The sequence below is a fragment of the Protopterus annectens genome, chromosome 9.part0, assembly GCF_019279795.1.
Source record: "Protopterus annectens isolate FY-2018-M chromosome 9.part0, PAN1.0, whole genome shotgun sequence".
NCBI lineage: Eukaryota > Metazoa > Chordata > Ceratodontiformes > Protopteridae > Protopterus > Protopterus annectens.
The window spans coordinates 443,717,347-443,733,076 of record NC_056743.1 but is presented as its reverse complement, the minus strand read 5'-3'; the positions used below and the strand labels follow the sequence as shown (position 1 = coordinate 443,733,076).

General features: G+C 46.6%; 1 protein-coding gene across 1 annotated transcript in view; it reads right to left on the bottom strand.

The window, feature by feature from the left end:
• The window catches only part of IKBKB (inhibitor of nuclear factor kappa B kinase subunit beta), a 1,482,168-nt gene that overhangs the window by 1,147,504 nt on the left and 318,934 nt on the right, over positions 1-15,730 (bottom strand). The gene's annotated exons all lie outside the window — the stretch shown is intronic.

The following is a 15,730-nucleotide window of genomic DNA, read 5'->3' as shown; positions in this document are numbered from 1 at the left end:
AATAGAAGAAAACAATTACTACAGTGATCTGCTCTGACACAGATAAATACACGTTACCATTTTTATTTACAGCAAAGGACAACACTTCTTGCCAATGCACTCCCAACTCCATAATCTCAGCTGCTGCTACAAGTTTCTACAACATAACCTGATCAGTGCTTGAAACAATTACAAACAGGTTTGTAATTCTATTCAGCACTTTAACTACTAGGTGTATAACTCTGAGGCAACTGTAGTCATTCTGTAAGCAGAATGCTACTTGATGTTCACATTACAGAAGCAAGAGCATGATGCTGTAAGAATATAACCTCCCACAGACGGCTTCATACCATAGAATTGTATACACTGTGCTGATGGAATATAACCTCATGCATAGTGTGTGCTTTGAGAGCTACAGTTCACCTCCCATAGTACCAGTCCTGACCACCCCCAAGCATAGACTGTACCCCGCGCCCCCAAAGGACAGAAGCCATACTCAGGTAAAAAGAAGTTATGTACTCACCATAATGTTCCATCTGAGTAGTTCTACTTAATTTATCTTCAACCTGTGGGAATACGGATCCGATATGGATCAGGTAAAAAAGTTATGTACTCACCATAACGTCCTATCTGAGTAGTTCTACTTCATTTGTCTTCAACCTGTGGGAATACGGATCCGTATCGGATCCGAGACGGCAGTTTCACCAGCATCTGATCCTAGCTCAAAGCTCCTCTCCTTACCCATAATACTCCTCCATCTCCTTCCTTCCCTCAAATCGAGTTTGCTGCACCATCTACCTAAACCCGATCCAATAAGACCTCATCACAACAGTTTATATAGAAACCTATCAGTAAGAACAGGAGAGCCGCAGAGGCGCTCTCTCCCAGCTACCAGAGTAACAAACCATAAGGTCAGGGGGAAGGAGGTTGAAGACAAATGAAGAAGAACTACTCAGATGGAATGTTATGGTGAGTACATAACTTCTTTATCTGAAGTAGTTTACTTCATTTGCTTCAACCTGTGGGACAGAGTCCCCAGCTACTAAACACCTGGGTTGCCTTCATGGAAGAATATTCTGGAGCAATGCAGAGCCAAATGATGCTCTCCCTCTAGATATCATGTCCAGTTTATGGTGAGAAATGAAGGTATGAGATGAGGACCAAGTAGCCACAGAACAAATATCATCCTGAGACACCCTGGACCAAAAAGCTGCCGAGGTAGCCATGGATCTGGTAGAATGTGCTTTTACTTGACCCGGGAGTGACATACCCTTGTCTTGTATACCTGAAGGATAAAAAGAGAAATTCATCGAGCCAAAGTTACCTTGGAGATTGGTTTACCCAGGAAGGGTTTAGAATAAGACACAAATTACTGGTCGGACTTGCAAAAGGTCTTAATTCTGTATAAGTAAAATCTCAGTTGTCTATGTACATCTAACATGTGCAATTTATATTCACCCCTGTTCTGAAAATTTGGGAAGAACACAGGCAAATTAATCGTCTGGTTGATATTCGTCTCAGAAGCCACCTTAGGGAGAAAGGATGGGTTGGTATGAAGTGACACCCTGTCCTTATGGAAGACCATATATGGAACTTTGATAGACGACGCATGAAGTTCTGAAACCCTCCTAGCCGAGGTGATGGCTACCAGGATGGCCGTTTTCCAAGATAAAAATTTTAAGTCTACTGATGCAGCCAGCTCAAAGGGAGGAGCAACCAGAGCCTGTAAAACCAAATTCTGTCCCAGGACGGGTAGGATCCTTCACCGGGGGTCTTAAAAGAAAGGTACCCTTAATAAAGGTTTTACAAAGTTTAGATGATGCTAAAGAAACCATGTTCTCCCCGATATGAAAGTTGGAAATGGCAGCCAATTGAACTTTTACCGTAGAGTAGCTAACACCTTGATGAAATATATATGCCACGAATTCCAACACCGCTGGGACGGGAGCTGTGAAAGAGTCCAGATCCCTTTGAGAAGCCCAGATGGAAAAACTTTTCCATTTACTGTGGTGATGCTTTCTGGTAGACTATTTGTGAGCTGCCACCAGAATAGTCTTAACCGGAGAAGATAAATCAGGGGTCCTATCTATCACGGGAACTAGACCAGCCAAGCAGTGAGCTTTAGACTGTCCAGGTTTGGATGTGTAACCCCCGAAGGATGAGAGATGAGATCTGGAATCGGCTCTAAGATCCATGGGGGAGCAAGAAGATGAGACCAGAGGAAGGGAAACCATACTTGGCGAGGCTAGAATGGGGCAATGAGGATCACTTTGCTCCCCAGCTTGCGAGGCTTCTGGAGGAACTTCAAAATAAGAGGTAATGGGGAGTAAGCACAGAGAAGACAGGGAGGCCAAACATGAATTAGAGCATCTCTGGGGGACTCTCCCTGCAGAGGGTTCAGAGTGAAGAACTAGTTGCATTTCGCATTGGAAGGAGATGCGAAGAGATTGCATAAAGGCCAACCAAACTCAAGGAAGATCTGCTCCTTTACTGAAGGATTCAGAGACCACTCATAAGGCATCAGAATAGTCCTGCTCAGTTTGTCCGCCAGTATGTTGTACCGTCCCGGAATGTGCATTGTGACCAGAAACTGGCTGGAGGAGATCGCCCATTCCCACACTCTCATGGCCTCATGACAGAGGGGATAAGGTCTGGTTCCTCCCTTCTTGCTGATGTACCAGACTACTGACATTGTCTGACTGAACTGTAATTGTTCCCAGGGGGAGAAAGGCATGAAGGGCCTGCAACGCCAAAAGGACCGCCCTCATCTCTAGAACACATGCAACCTGGGTCTCGTTCAGGGACCACGTGCCTTGGACTGTCCTTCCCGAGCAATGCCACCCCACCCTAGTTGGGAGGCCTCCATGGTCACTGTGGCTTGGGGAGGTCTGTAATGAATGGACATCTCTCGACCAGTTCCGAAGAGTGCATCCACCAGAGAAGGGACTCTCTGCCAACCCTGCTGATGCATACTGGATGCTTTGACAGCAACCATGACCACTAGACCGCTAATGTCTACTGTAGAACCCACATACGAAGACGAGCACAGGGAAGAAAGGTAACAGTGGCTGGCATGGAACCCAAAGCTCGAAGTATCATCTCTGCTGATGGAAGGTGTGACTGAATGACCAGGGACACATGGAGTCGTAAGCTCCAAATTCTCTCTGGGGTTAGAAAACCTTCATTTGCAGAGTGTCTATCCTTGCTCTAATGTTTTTTGCTGTGTTGATAGTGATTCCCAAGTGGCCTGACAGCTTCGAAAAGTAGTCTCTGGCTTGACAAAGTAGACACTTGGTGGGAGCAACAAGGATCCAGTCATCTAGGTACAGGAAGACCTGTATCCCCTGAAACCTCAGGTGAGCTGCTACAACTGCCATGACTTTAGTGAACACCCTGGGGCCTGTGGTGAGACCGAAGGGTATGGCTCGAAACTGATAATGATTGGTTCCTAGCCAGAAGCGGAGGAACCTCCTGGAGCGAATGTGAATCTTTATATGCTAGTATGCATCCTGGAGCTCTATCGAGCACATCCAGGCTTTCTCCTGCAGATAAGGCAGGACGGATTGCAACGTGACCATCCAAAACTTCTCTTTGGCAACTGACAGGTTGAGGGTGGAAAGATCCAGAATAGGTCTTAGGTCCCCCATCTTTTTGGCACCAAAAAGAACCTGGAGTAGATGCCCAATCCGGATTGGTCGTGGGGGATAGGCTGGATGACTTGTTTCTTTAGCAGCTTGTTTATCTCGAGTGGTGCTACCTCCCTTTATGTGGGTGGTACATCTGGGAGGTGTTTTGGTGGGAGAGGGAATTCCACAAAGGAGATAGAATAGCCTCTGGATATGATCTGAAGCACCTAATGGTCTGTTGACACAGAATCCCATGCCGTTAGATGCAATGAAAGACAACCCTTGATTGCCTCCATAACAGAGCAGTCAGGCAACCGCTCAGAGCTGCTGCGCGGGCCTGCCCGAGAATGGTTCTAGAGACCCCACATTCCTTGGACCCCCTCTGCCTCTGGGCCGGTGTCTATTAAAACCTCCTCTGGCTCTGGGGGAAGATGAGTCCAGAGTGTCCCGGGAATACTGAGACTTCTGGAACCACATCTTCTTTTGCCCTCACTGATTCCTGGAGAAGGATCTTTGAGGGTTAGAGAAGCGGATCCCGATGGCAGACAGTGACTTCCTCTTTTCGTTCTAGACCAATGTCTCACAAACGGTCTTCCCGAACAAGGAAGAACCATCATAAGGGGCATTTGCAAATGATGCCTTAAAGGGCTCCGTGAACTGACACAGCCTAAGCCAAGTGTGACGCCTCATGGCAATGTCAGGCCTGGCCTCTCTTTCGGTGGCATGCGAAAGGAGGTACATGGACGTGTTGGATACCACTTTTAGAGTGGCCATCCATGCTGAGAATGTGCTCTTATCCTCCGGTGACATGGACTCCAGGGACGACTCAGCTAGCTCTCCAACAAGGTCGCGCTGCAGTCGGGTAACATGTGCCAAGTAATTCAGCACCCTTATGGAAAAGGTAGCTGAGACATACACCCACTTCCCCAAGTGATCCATTGTCCTGGACTCACAGTCAGGAGGATGGACCGTAGAACTTTCTTGGGTAAGTTCTTTCTTGGTGGCTGCTACTACCACCATAGTGTCTACGGGGGACCCTTTGTGCCAATTAGGTCTATCACAAGGGGGACTTAGGATATCATCTGGGTGCTTCAGAATTAGTTCCATTTTGTTCGGTTCTTTCCATGCCCAGAAGGTGATAAGGTCCACCAATGGATCCGTGGGAGGGGACACCAAAGAAGTAGATGAGCCAGTGCTGAAGACTCTGAACCCCCCCCCCCACCCCGGTAGCGCAGGATTTCCTTGATGTCTCCAAATGAGACATCGTCGGGGGGGTGATCTGGGGGAATGTTCCCCTTCCTCCAAGTCAGTGTCCTTGGTGAGGGACTCTGGGAAGGAGTCCAGGTGCCTACTTTTGCATGTCCGTTTGCGAGGAACCTCTTCAGTGGGACTGTCCGAAGCAGACTAGCAAACCATTTGTTGTTCCACAAGGGGAACTGCCTGGGGCATGTCGGGCACGGGGCTGTCCCTGAGTGGACAAAATGGCAGAGGTCGCATCCAGAGCCGATGGAGCCAGGGTGGAGTCTGAGGAAATAGTCAGGGGGTCTTGATCCACTTGAGAGTCCCTTTCCACCGCATCAAATGCCAAAGGAGAGCAAGCCTCCTGGGCCAACAGTAAGGTAGTTACACTCTCCAGACCCGATGGGGGAATTGGAGCAGAGCCCGCAGGTGCCGAGATGCCGGAGGGCCATGACCCGACACGGTCAGACCTGATGGAAACCCCATTTTGGAAAGAATGCCCAGACTACAGCTCCGAGAGCTGCTTGGGTCCGAACTTGTCAGAGCCGACGTGCTCAGGGCAATGGCCGGCATCGAGGTACAAGGTGCCATTGGCGCCAGCCCCCCAACTCAGAGACTCCTCGGATCAGAAAACTCCGATGGGGGGAGTCAGATCAGATAAGCAGTTATTGGAGTGAAAAAAGGGAGCGAGCTCCCCCCTCCAGAGGGAGAGGGGGCTGGCAAGACCCTAATCTGGATCTGGGTGCGAATAAATCTTCTCATAATTTTGTCTATCTCCACTTCAGTAAAACGTCTAGTGAAGCGCGACAAAGAAGCCACTGATGCCGACCTAGAAAGTCGGTGCACTGACACCCTGGAAGAAGGTCTAGCCTCCTCCAGCTCTGGTGAAAACCTTGGCGACCAGAGCAGAGGAATACTAGGCCTGGAAACAGCCTGGAGTTTCTGAGGAAGACCAGACGAACCTGACCGGTCCGGGCACCTCTTCCTGGCCTTGTTTCTATTCTTTCTCTGAACTTCCCCTTCAACAGGCCTCTGAAAAGGAGGATGAGCCCCAGCCTGGGAGGAGGAAGAGGTGGAAGAAGCAGACACCGTCACCGCCATGACCGCAGTGGTAGTAGTGGGAGCAGCTGCCTCCAAAGCAGACAACAGTCCCTTCATCACCAGCTTGGCCTTGCAACCTTTCAAGGATATGGGTTAAAACCCACGCCAATAGAGCAATCAGTCGACAGATCTGTGACCTCTAAACATACCATGCACAGATTGTGGCCATCCGCTGGGGGCAACTTAAGGCCACACTGTGAGCACTTTCTAAAGACAGGCTTATTCTGCTCAGCCATGTCCCGAAATTAAAGCAGAAGAAATCAACAGTTATTAGACCAAAGTACACACACACACACACACACACACACACACACACACACACACACACACACACACACACACACACACACACACTAGAAAAACTCTAACCAAACTTCTTTTTTTTTTCATGACGCAATGTGAAGAAGGGGAGGGAAAGGAAAGGGAAACCCTGACCTAATACACTAAGAAAATTCACTCTTATCCCAAAAGTCCTGAGAAAAACACTATTAAAGCAAGCACCACGCCTGGAGCTCCGAGACCATGATGCTAGACAAAGCTGCGGAAAAGCGAGATCTGGGGGAAGGAGATGGAGAGGTATTATGGGTAAGGGGCGGAGCTTGGAGCTCAGATCAGATGCTGGCGAAACTGCCATCTCAGATCCGATACGGATCCGTATTCCCACAGGTTGAAGAGCAAATGAAATAAACTACTTCAGATATGCATCTCTCTCCAGGTCTACACTCTTCTAACATCTTGGTAGTTCTCATGAACCCTACATGCAGCCACTGCTGCTGCTACTACCAATGTAAGACAGTACAGTCCCCAAGAATTTAATTTAGGAAAAGTACTGATAATCTCTTGCAGACAGTAAGCTGATCATAAACAAGGAACGTTCAGAAATATGCACAGCAGGTTTTAGGAACAGGATTCCCACATTTTTGCCATATCCTTTACTGATATCCAACGCAGTTTAACTGAGTAAAACAAAAGAAGGGTCCAATAGGAAAGGCAGGAAGGAAGCATATATTCAGGAAATAAAAAGGAAATGCAATTAAAAATGTGAGCATAGTGAAAATGTGTATATGTGCACAAAAAATACACCTGTTTCTACTGTTATGTAAACATCTTCCACAAGCGTACTCCTACTTTAAGGAATTTCTTCAGCAGACCACAGCTGCAGATGACTCAGTATTTCAGGCACATCAGTGCTATGGGTTAAGCAAACAGCCAGAAATGCTTAAGAAACATCAACAAAGTACTCAGGGAACAACTGACAAATGCTAGAAGTACTGAAATACTGAAACTACAATGGCTGCTACAGGGGTCATGTCACAGAAAAGAAAACACAGAAACAACAAATACTGAACACAAAAACTAGAAATCCAACATAGAAAAAAATGCTTTTGTGTGGGGACAACTGACCCCTGGCATTCCCAGCCACATACTTACAGTTACCAACTATCACACTTATAGAAGAGCAAACACATGCCATGGAAAAATCTGTTCCAGCACCCCATCTGCAGAACTTCAATACAATCAAGAGCAAACAAAACAGCAACTGCACTTCACAATAATGACAGTGTATACCAAGTGCAAAAACTGAAACAAGTCCACAAAGACAGAAAGAAAAAAGCCACTGCCTGGCCTCGTGGTGCAGAGAGATGAAATCCTATCAGCCGTGTCTGGCTAATTATATAGATATTGTTCACTTTGGAGAGACAGGTGGGGCTTGGATGGCCAAAACCAGTTCAACTCATCCCTGAGGAAAGGGAGACTTAGACAAGCACACTGCATTTGCAATACTTGCTATTGGGTTATCACTTGTGGAAGTGACCAAACAGAGTCAAACCATAGCAGCAATGAAAGTACTGTACTGTAGGAGGACGGACATCTCACTCCCTCACCCGTGTGTAAAGGATGATGCGACATACTGACTGCAGTAATGAGAAGTAAAAAATTAATTAGTCTGTATGGTATGACTGTATGTATGTTAAACTTTCTTCTGAACTTGTCAAGATTTTTGCATACTAAATGTAGAGCACATGGGTATTCTGGGTCCTCAGTCTGGAGACAGGGAGAATATATATTTCAGGCTTCCTTCCACCAAATTTATACTTCAGCAATAAGAAGCAAATGCAGTTTGTGACCAACATGTCTGTAAAAACACCTTTTAGACTGACTGCATCAAGGCTAAACAAAAATAACAAAAGATTTAGGTATTGTTATTTAAAATAATGTTTTATTCACTAGCATTTACTAGTCAGATTACTGTTTTCCATATGTAAACTTTATTTTTATTTTACAGTGTTAACAGATCACAGTTTTGCTGCTTTTAACATACATTAGTGTGTTGTAAATATGCCACAATTAATCTGTAATGTAAAAAAAGTAGATCAATGTCACAGTTCTGATTCTTGGGTCTTCCTGCCAAGCAGAAGCCAAAGACCAGCCAGATTTTCAGAGTCTTTGCATCATTCATAGCAAACGGATATATGAAGACAGACATCTGGATGTCAGGGTATAATGGGGGGGTCTGTTGGCACCATCTTCAGGTCTTTCTAAGCAGTGAATAAGCAGTCTGATGCCCCAAAACAACAGGACCCCACAATTGTCTGGATTTAACTGAGAAGGGAAAAAATAGGAGGCGGAGAGGGGATGATGGAGGCGAAAGTACTATTTGCAGAAAAAAACTCCTTTGCCCCTTGCATCCAGCAAGGGCAAGACAACTGGTCAGCAGACAGAGAAACTGGAGGGTGGAACTGCATAATGAAACACTGATCTACTCAATCATCCACATTTATGTTAAGTGTGACACAAAGTACAGTTGTGTACGCTTACCATAAATGTAGATGTTAAGAGTGTATTCACTGTTGCAGTTATCACACTTGGGTTACCCTCAGTCGGCCCGAATACCAGAGGCTTAATATTTCTGCGCCGGTTGCTGTCGCTCCAGGACTGACGTCAGGTCGTCAGTGGTATAAAATCAGGCAGCTGACGCCATTACATCAGTTTTTCTTGCCCCAACTGTCAGAAGCCCCCAAATAGGGAGCTAGGTTATGGTGGAAGAACACCACCAGTAGAAAGTAAATACCAAAAATTCCCTGTAAGGAGAGAGAAAGAGAGAGCGATAAGGGAGATGGAGGGTGGGAAACCAGGACTGCAACAGTTAATACACTCGAACATCTACATTTATGGCAAGTATACACAACTGTACCATGTTCTTTGTGTTTCACTGTTGCAGTCATCACACTTGGGTTGATTCCCAAAGCTGAAGAAAAGGGTAGAGGCAGTCAAGAAGACTGGGGGCTGGCTAGGATGCCCTGCAAGACTGCAGTGGCAAAGCCTCCCCTGGATTTGGAGAAGATAGGCAGGAGATAATGCTTGGTGTAGGTATGAACAGAAGTCCATGTTGCAGCCTCCAGTATGTCCCTGGTGGGGACCCCTCTGAGAAAAGCTGCAGAGGTGGAGGTTGCCCTAGTGAAATGCGTCCTGACTCCCTTTGGGGGTGGTTTCCTGTGCTGTTTGTAGCAGAAATGGATTCAGTGTGCTATCCATTTGGAGATTGTTTGTTTGGATATGGCCTTGCCCTCTGCCCCTGCTGCTGTGAGTTTTTCTAAAAGATTTAGTCCTATCCAGATAAAATCTGAGCTGTCTTTGCACATCTAGAGAGTGGAGAGTCCGTTCCCCTTGTTTTTAGGGTTAGGGAAAAAGGTGGGCAAATTAATGAATTGGTTGAGATCACACTGGACACCACTTTAGGCATGAAGGATGGGTTAGTCCTGAGGGAGACCCTGTCAGCATGGAAAATTATGAAAGGCTCTACATCCATGAGTGCTTGTGGCTCTGAAACTCTTCTAGCTGAAGTGATGGCTAGAAGCAAGGCTGTTTTCCAAGATAGGAATTTTAACTCTGCTGAAGCTGCAGGCTCAAAGGGGGGTAGGGTGAGCTTTTCCAACACAAAGTTAAGGTCCCAAGCTGGAGTAGGCACTCTTCTGGGTGGCCTTAAGTTGTTAGTCCCTCTTAGGAACTGTTTGATGAGAGGGTGTGAGAAGAGAGGTGGCTCTGTGCTGTAATAAGCAGAGATGGCAGAGGCATGAATTTTAATAGAATAGAAGGATAGACCCCTGTGTAGTAGGTCTGCTAGGTAATCCAAGATGAGAGGTAGGGAGGGCTGTGCTGTTTCAGCTCCCTTAGCCTGGATCCAGGTGCAAAACATTTTCCACTTGTCAGCATAGGATTTTCTAGTGCTGGGGCATCTGGCCTCACGTATAACATCCAGGACTTGTTTGCTTAGGCTGGCAGCTGGAGGAGAAGTCAGGGAATAAGCCAGGCTGCCAGGTTCAGGGTCTGCAATTGGGGATGCATGAATTCTCCATTCTTCTGGGTCAGGAGTGTTGGGATCTGAGGTAGGTGCCATGGTGGTAGGGCTGACAGACTGCCCAGCAGTGGGTACCAGTGCTGGTGTGGCCAGTCTGGGACAATCAAGATTGCCCTTGGTTTTTCCTCCCTTATTTTGAGCAGTACCCTTAAAATGAGTGGTAGAGGAGGAAATGTATAGATTGAGAGGTTTACTCATTGGAAGGATAGAGCATCCACTTTCCAGGCCTTGCTGTGAGGTTCCATGGTGCAGAATTTGCTGAGCTGATGATTTCAGTGGAGGGCAAAGAGATCCACCTTCGAGGTGCGCCATTTCTGGGTTACAAGGTTGAAGGTTCTGTGTTCTAGCTGCCACTCATGTGGGTCTAGCAGGTTTCTGCTTAAATTGTCTGCCAAGAGAGTTTAGGGAGCCTGGCAGAAATTGTGCTAGCAGGTGAATTTGCATGGCTGAGGCCGTGTGCCCAAGGGTCATGACGAGCCTGCAGAGAGGATAAGAGTGAGTCCCTCCCTGCTTATTGATATACCACATCACTGTGGTGTTGTCTGTTTTGATCACTAGAGGCCCCGGGGAGAGTAGGGGTCTGAAGCTGTCAGGAAGTGGTGAACAGCTAGCATCTCTTTTTGGTTGATGTGCAGATGTATTTGATTTGGGCTCCAATGGCCTTGAATGCACCTGCCGTCCAGGTGTGCACCCCAGGCATAGTCTGATGCATCTGTGGTGACTGTCTGGGTGGCATGGGGTTGTGAGAAGGGAAGTCCCTTGTTGTGGTTGCATGCTGCTGCCCACCAAAGAAAATCTTTCCTTAGACAGGGTATCATAGGTATGATAGTTTCCAGGTCTTGAGAGAGTTGACACCAAAGGCTTTTTAGGTACCATTGTAGTTTCCTCATATGCAGTCTGGCATATAGAATGAGTGCAATGCAGGAGGCCATGAACTCTAGAGCTCGCAGGATTTTCCTTGCGGATAACTGGGTTCTGGTGGCTAGTTGAGAGAAGTAGCCTGTCAAGTAGGCTTCTTTTTCTGGAGTAAGGAATGCCATCTGGGATGCTGTGCCCAGGCTTGCTCTCAGGAATACAATTTTTTGTGTGGGGACTAGTTTTGATTTCTTTCCTTGATAGTATACCTCAGGGAGGTCAGTAGGTCCTTTACAAAGGTCAGGTGCTGTAACAGCTTTTCATGACTGCCTGAATCAAGCAATCGTCTAAGTAGGGGTAAATCTGAATATGTCTTTGTCTGCAAAAAGCAATGTCTGGAGCCAGGCATTTTGTGAAAACTCTGGGAGCAGTGGATAAACCAAAGGGAAGCACCAAGAACTAAAAGTGCATAGATCCTGCCCTGAAATGTAGATATTTCCTGCAAAATTCCCTGATTGGGATGTGTAGGTAGGCCTCTTTTAGGTCTAGGGTGGCTAACCAAGCATCCTTGGAAAGCATAGGAAGAAGCTGCTTGAGGGTGAGCATTCTGAATTTTGATATCACCAGAAAGGTATTTAGAATGGATAGATCGAGGATTGGGTGCCAAGTGCCCTCTTTTCTGGGTACCAGGAAGAGTCTGGAATAGAAACTTTGGCCTATCTGGTCTGCAGGAACATGCTGTATTGCCCTCATGGAGAGCAGGTAATGGACTTGCTTTTTGGCCTCTGCCCACTGGTTTGGAGTAAGATCTGGGAACCCTTTTGGGATTGGCAGAGTGTGGAAATAAAATTTGTATCCCTGGGACACTATGTTGAGGACGCATCGGTCGTTGGTAATAGAGGCCCAGTTGTTTGCATGGAAGGAGAGTTTTCCTCCTAGGGGCATAAGCAGGTGGCAGAGGTAAGGGGTCGAGGTGTAAAGTCATTTTGAGTTCTTACCATAAGGGGGTGGCTTAGCACTCCCTGAAGAGGAGGAACTCCATTGCTTAGATCTCTGCATTCCCTGGGACTGCTGTCTTTCCCAGGGACTGCTGTCTGGGAGGTCTGCTTCCCCTGGGTCTTGGCTGAGCTGGATTGGAGGGGTCCAGAAAGGACCAGTGCTTGGAGGGACAATGCCTACTGAACCTCGGAGGATGGACCTGTAAAAAGTCTGTCTGCATAGATTTAGCTTTTTCTTCCATCTTTTGCCTTGGTGCCAAACAAATTGTCTTTATTCAGTGGTGCATCCAATAATTTTGATTTGACATGGTCTGGCAAGGTCTGTTCCTTAAGCCAAGCATGCCTTCTAAGGACAGAACCAGTGACTGATGCCCTGCAAGATGCTTCTAGGGCATCAAAACCACATTGCAAGGTGTGCTTAGTAACTTGGCTTGCAGAATGCATAAGCTCTTGTAATTCTTTATTTTCTGCACAAACAGGAAAGGAAGATATTTTTTGTTTGAGGAGTTTCATGGTATGCTGCTGATATTTCACCATCTGGAACTGACAATAGTGTTCTAATAGCAAGAGTTGCAGATGTGTATACTTTTTTACCCCATATGCCTAAAGCTCGGGAATCCCTGTCTGAGGGGGTGGAATTCTTAGCTGAGGTTGCTTTAGGTCCTTGGGAGATGACCTGTGGGTCAGCAGTGGGATTTTTGAAAAGGAATTTGTGAGAGTCAGGGACTCTGTAGTACCTGTCAGGTTTCCTGGAAGCAGGAGGGAGGGTGTCAGGAGTCAAACTGGATTCCATAAAATCATCATCCACAACATCCAAGACAGGAGGAATGGCTAAAGGTCTGTGCTGTGGTAAATCTAAGAATCCCCAGAGTCTCTTTTTTGACTGAGGACAGTCCTGACATTCCCATTGGAAATACATTTTTTTGTGTGGGGACTAGTTTTGATTTCTTTCCTTGATAGTATACCCCAGGGAGGTCAGCAGGTCCTTTACAAAGGTCAGGTGCTGTAGCAGCTTTTCATGACTGCCTGAATCAAGCAATCGTCTAAGTAGGGGTAAATCTGAATATGTCTTTGTCTGCAAAAAGCAATGTCTGGAGCCAGGCATTTTGTGAAAACTCTGGGAGCAGTGGATAAACCAAAGGGAAGCACCAAGAACTAAAAGTGCATAGATCCTGCCCTGAAATGTAGATATTTCCTGCAACATTCCCTGATTGGGATGTGTAGGTAGGCCTCTTTTAGGTCTAGGGTGGCTAACCAAGCATCCTTGGAAAGCATAGGAAGACGCTGCTTGAGGGTGAGCATTCTGAATTTTGATATCACCAGAAAGGTATTTAGAATGGATAGATCGAGGATTGGGTGCCAAGTGCCCTCTTTTCTGGGTACCAGGAAGAGTCTGGAATAGAAACCTTGGCCTATCTGGTCTGCAGGAACATGCTGTATTGCCCTCATGGAGAGCAGGTAATGGACTTGCTTTTTGGCCTCTGCCCACTGATTTGGAAGAAAATCTGGGAACCCTTTTGGGATTGGCAGAGTGTGGAAATAAAATTAGTATCCCTGGGACACTATGTTGAGGACCCATCAGTAGTTGGTAATAAATGCCCAGTTGTTTGCATGGAAGGACAGTTTTCCTCCTAGGGGCACAAGCAGGTGGCAGAGGTAAGGGGTCGAGGTGTAAAGTCATTTTGAGTTCTTACGATAAGGGGTTGGCTTAGCACTCCCTGAACAGGAGGAACTCCATTGCTTAGATCTCTCCATTCCCTGGGACTGCTGTCTTTCCCAGGGACTGCTGTCTGGGAGGTCTACTTCCCCTGAGTCTTGGCTGAGCTGGACTGGAGGGGGCCGGAAAGGACCAGTGCTTGGAGGGACAATGCCTACTGAACCTTGGAGGATGGACCTGTAAAAAGTCTGTCTGCATAGATTTAGCTTTTTCTTCCATCTTCTGCCTTGGTGCCAAACAAATTGTCTTTATTCAATGGTGCATCCAATAATTTTGATTTGACATGGTCTGGCAAGGTCTGTTCCTTAAGCCAAGCATGCCTTCTAAGGACAGAACCAGTGACTGAAGCCCTGCAAGATGCTTCTAGGGCATCAAAACCACATTGCAAGGTGTGCTTAGTAACTTGGCTTGCAGAATGCATAAGCTCTTGTAATTCTTTATTTTCTGCACAAACAGGAAAGGAAGATATTTTTTGTTTGAGGAGTTCCATGGTATGCTGCTGATATTTCACCATCTGGAACTGACAATAGTGTTCTAATAGCAAGAGTTGCAGATGTGTATACTTTTTTACCCCATCTGCCTAAAGCTCGGGAATCCCTGTCTGAGGGGGTGGAATTCTTAGCTGAGGTTGCTTTAGGTCCTTGGGAGATGACCTGTGGGTCAGCAGTGGGATTTTTGAAAAGGAATTTGTGAGATTCAGGGACTCTGTAGTACCTGTCAAGTTTCCTGGAAGCAGGAGGGAGGGTGTCAGGAGTTGAACTGGATTCCATAAAATCATCATCCACAGCATCCAAGACAGGAGGAATGGCTAAAGGTCTGTGCTGTGGTATATCTAAGAATTCCCAGAGTCTCTTTTTTGACTGAGGACAGTCCTGACATTCCCATTGGAAATGCTCCCTTAAAGTATGTAGGGTTTCACCAAATGAAAAATACTCAGGAGGAGAGGCAGAAGGAATGGATTCCTCTGCATCAGAATACTCATAAGCAGAGAGGGGTTGCATGTCTTCATATTCAGAAACCTCAGAATCATTGGACTCTTGTTCAGATAAAACTTTTTCTTTTGGAATGGGTAGCCTGGGTTCCCCTAATGAGTATAATAAGGTCTTCTGCCATTTTAAGGATTTGAGATCGAGGCATGGAAGCAGGTGCCTGAGCTTGGGTCCTCGGAATTTTAGGCATAGTTCGTACCCTGGGCCTTAGAAACTCTGTAGTTTTATAAAGAACTGAAGATGCGAAAGAAGTCATCGGTTTGTGTCGAGTATCGGTAGTGCGAAGAACTTCCTCGGAAGCCGGTGCCTGCTCAGCAGCTCCGGACCCATCCAAGGTAGAGACAGTCTCAGGATCCTTAGTTGAAGAGTCTCATGGCATACTGGACTCCGAACGGGTCTCGGTAGCAGCCTGCGAATCCACAGAAGCTGGCATCAGGGGCTGCAAAAGCGCTTCACTGAGGACCGGAGAACTGATGACTAGCTTAACGGAAGCGTTGTCGGCAGTTTTGGACCTGTGCGGTCTGTCTCTGTCTTTATCCTTACGTTTTTTTTTCGGAAGATCGGTAGTCGGATGGCTTACTGAAGCCATATCGGAATACGAGGACTGACAGCGAAAATATTTAGCTACAATAAGGGCCTGATGACGTATAACATTAGCGGACCGGAGTTCCGCTGTGGTGACCCCTAACCGGGATAAGCCGAAAGACACAACAACAATAACAAAAAAGGGCCTGATGACGTATAGTTCTGGCATTGAACAAAGAACAAAAGCGACAGCAAGGGACATTGAGGTCTGGACCTAAACAGGTGATGCAGTAAGAATGGAAGTCTCTTTGTGCTTCTTGCTTTCCACAGGCAAGACAGTT